This window comes from Pararge aegeria, chromosome 7 (assembly GCF_905163445.1).
Source record: "Pararge aegeria chromosome 7, ilParAegt1.1, whole genome shotgun sequence".
Taxonomy (NCBI): domain Eukaryota; kingdom Metazoa; phylum Arthropoda; class Insecta; order Lepidoptera; family Nymphalidae; genus Pararge; species Pararge aegeria.
Window position 1 is genome coordinate 5309477 of NC_053186.1, and position 4240 is coordinate 5313716.

Below are 4240 nucleotides of genomic sequence, written 5' to 3' on the forward strand. Positions count from 1 at the left end.
CCCCAGCCCAAAAGTTGACGAGTTGCCGAGTAGTTTATTCTGTATAAGTCCGATTTAACCAACGCACTTCCCCGGTTGCGGAGTTATCCAGGAACTTTTCCCACTTTAAAAAATGGTGGAATATATAATTAATTCTCTAAAACCGCCGGTGCGAGGTGACGGATACCGCGCGGTGACGGAAGATCAGAATACAGTTGTCACCACCCCTCCACTTCCTACGAGTGTCGTACGAGGTGACTAATGGAATATAAATGCGGGCTGCCAGTAGCTTCCTCTGTGGTAGAACTACATCTACTGCGATCTCAATCCCGTTAATCCAGCGTGCTGATTATGGGTAAACCGTCCCTTTGGGAAAAGTCTTTAGTCAAGCAATGGACTGTAAGTACAAGTTATTGATGATGATCTTTGTAAGTTTTTTAACCAAGGAGGTTAGAGGCAGTGTTGAGTGCTGTGCTCTTATAAGTGGGGGATCCCGCGTTAGATATCTAGCCGGGGCAATTTTGTAATCTATAATTTCTGGTGGGAGATACCACGTGATGCCGCAAGAAAACCAATTATTGGATACGTACAATTCGGCCCGTTTTATTGTAAAGCTGCTATTAAGTCATCAATCATTGAATAAATATACACCTACCGCAAATATTAAAAAACGAACAACTTTCTATACAAAACAATCATGGCCGCCTGTCAAACCGTTCCCGCCATTTCAAGTCAAGGGCGCTCTGAAGTGACAAAAATATTTTGTCACTTTATGTAGCGTAACTAATGCGTCTACGACCGCCGAACGGGGCAAATAGAAATAATTTTACAACTCTATTCACATTTAGCCATTTTACGGTAGTGTTTAATGGTTATATTGCAACTAGAGGTATTTAAGATCCTACCGCAATTTGGGCGGCAATAAAAATCGGGTGCCTTTTGTTTTGGCGGCAACGTTGATGTCGCCATATTTCATGCGAACTAAATAATAACTGAAAGTTTAGTACTTCTAATTTTAGGCCATAAAATTATTTAGTTTTTACTACGTGTATTATTAAGTAGGTACAATCTGTGGGCACAATAATAATTTGAGGTTTACGATTGTTAAAAATGAATATTTTTTAAAAACCACACACCCATTTGCAGTCTTTCTTTTACTCAGCAACGGATTGGTCTTACCTTTGTAGAAAAATAGTTAAGTCTACGAGTTACAAAGATTATTTTTATCCTAATTATAATTTATATTCTGAGGTATATTGGGTATCTAAATGTCTGTCCGTAAAAATTTGCAGCCTCCAAAACAAATTTCAGATATCTGGTTCACTAAGTTTATCACCATAATAATCGTCAGTCTGTTATAGTTGAGGGAGTTGCATAAATAAGCACAGGGCATAACCCATAAATCCACCATGCTGCCAATTTAAGTAATGCTACTCGCATTCGATGGGCTTTCAAGATTTTTATTCACGAAACTAACCCAGACTAGTTCTCCGCAATACGGCGCGGGGGTGCTCACCGCTAATTTTCCAACTCCAGGCTGGTACTGAGATTTTTTATAAGAAAGAAATCCCAAAGGGCGAATCCATAAAAAATAGAGCTGAAAGGATAAAGCTCTATTTTTATATGGAATCTCCCCTTGGGATTTTTACTGTTAAACAAATAAAAAAAAATTAGGACACTGTAGAGATTGTTGCGTTTTTATTTGTTACCTTCAGGAAAGATTGGTCACCATACAGCAGCGTCCTGTGAGACCTTAGGGGAAGCAATTTTATAGAATTTTCTAGAAAGTTCAATGGAGAAAAATATCGAATTTCAAACTTATTTCTATATCTTATTTAAATTCTTCGCAATTTATTTTTTATCTAAGTATGATAACGAACATTATGCCGAACACGAATTATTGGTCGATCACTGTTAACTACATATCGATGTACCGCCTTCTTCAAATCTGTTTATATCTACGTAAAAGCCGATGACAAAAACATAAAGACATTTTGCGTCGAGGGCTATAAAAACTTTGATCATAATCCCCTTAGAATAAAACATTATAGAAGGGCTTACACGCACAACGAAGTCAAGTAACTATTATACGTATCACAATAAAAAAATATAATAAACACACTTAATGATTTAAGCTCGGGGCGCGAGGTCGCAGGTGCGGTAGCGGCGCCCCCGGCGTCTATTTGACAGACTATTAATACGGATTTAGCCGGTTTTAACCGGATCGGGGTGGATTTGGGATGGATATAAGTGGTTTAACTGCAATGTGCGCTGATATGCGTCTGCGTCAGTTTAACTACACGCGTACCCTTACATAATATTATTAATGCGTAAATATGTTTGTTGGTTTATCCTACAATCGCGCAGCAACGAAGCAACGGACTGTTTTTTTTGCTCAAAGATGAGCCGGGGAATGATATTGGTTAGTTTTTAACCCAAATAATGCACAATTCCTATAACCTAGCCATAAAACGCGAAACAATACCTGTGTACATAGACGCTTGCGATTCCGGAACTTAACGGATTTCTGTAAATGTGTATACATTTATAGCGTGACTTATTTTTCCCTTACCCCTTGAAGTGAGGGTGGGGAAAGGCATCTATTAATTCGTTTGTTCCAAATAGGTGTAGAGTCGGGAAAATATTACCAAATCTCACTTCTCAATGGAGGGCCACTTTTTTTTTAACTCAGAATTAAGGTACTGATGAAATTTAAAAAACAAATGTACCTAGTACTATTCCCCTAGTAAGAGTTCATATTATTATGCGTAAATTGCCGCGAAAAAGAAAACAAAACTCCATTAAGTACCTACCCGTTTCAAATTTTATATACAAAGTAGGTTGGTACTATACTTCGCCAGAATTAACTCTGTGGCACTGGTGTATTATGTTGTATTTCAATATGTATAAATATACCTATTGAAATCAACTTCTGTATATAAAATTATGTATGTATTCAAAATACATGAACATATTATTTAAATTTTAGAGACGTTGTCTTAAAAACACGCTTATTTATTTCACATAATATTAAATCAGAGCTCTTTTAAAAGAGCCCTATAATTCTTTCTTATCAGGAAGGAGTTTCTACATTTTATGTTAATTCATATTCATACGAAAAACATTTATAAGATCTTTCGCTAAGCAAACTCTATCGGGCAATTAATATCCAAATACGAAAATAATCACGCACGCTGACACAAAAAATACCCATTTATAACTTATAAGTATCTCCGTAAACACTTATCCATCTAATTGAGTGGTGTTCTCTTTTTAAAAACAAACAAGGATATCACATTATGGCGCCCCCGTTCTATTTATGAATTTAAAAAACCGTCGGCTAATTGCCGCTTTATTGGTGCTGTGACATATTGGGGCATTTACGAAGCAAGCTTTTAAAGCGTATAAGAGCATGTTTGATGTCGCATTATGGATATAGGTTTTTTATAGTATCGTTTTGTCCTTTATTATTTTTCGTCGCTTTTATTAAGTACATAGTATCTAGGTAAATGAATCTTTATACATAATTATGATTGAATAGCATACAAATTAAAAATGTGATTTGAAAAAGTAAGGAGGTAAGGAAAATAGATAGAATATCTTGCAGAGATGTAGAATACCTATTTGCGAGCCATTAGTTACTGATAAACGTTACATTCATTTCGCTCTCATTTGAGATCAAAATTGTCTCTAAAGAACAAAGCAAACATTTTCTAATACATTAGCTATTTAAAGACTGCGACCCAACTTTTACCGATCCAATAGAGCCATTGATTTATGTATTGTTAAATAAACACCAAATTAAAGCAAGTAAGATATATATAAATGTAAATACATAATTGTTATTGTTTGCATTGCCGCAGATGACGAAGACTACGTACACCTGATTTATGAACGTTTCTATGAAATATGACGATTAAGTACATGCATATAAGGGAAGGCTACGTATAAATAATATACCTAATTAGGAAATCACAAGACAGCCTAAACAAAATAAGTTCCATATCCCATAGATAACAGTCCAAAATCATCCTTTACCTATTCCGTACAAAACTAAAAAGAAAAAAAAACTTTGATTCCAATTTTGAATTCAATCTGCGCGGGTCGAGCGCCATGATTTTATTTTCATGAGTGTCTTGGGACAAGCACAAGGGTTGACTGCGTAGCGCAGTTTGTTTTAAATAATAAATGAAGTTAAATCTTGTTATGATATTATATTATATTATAAGGGATGAAAGAATCTTTAGTGTTTTTACGTACG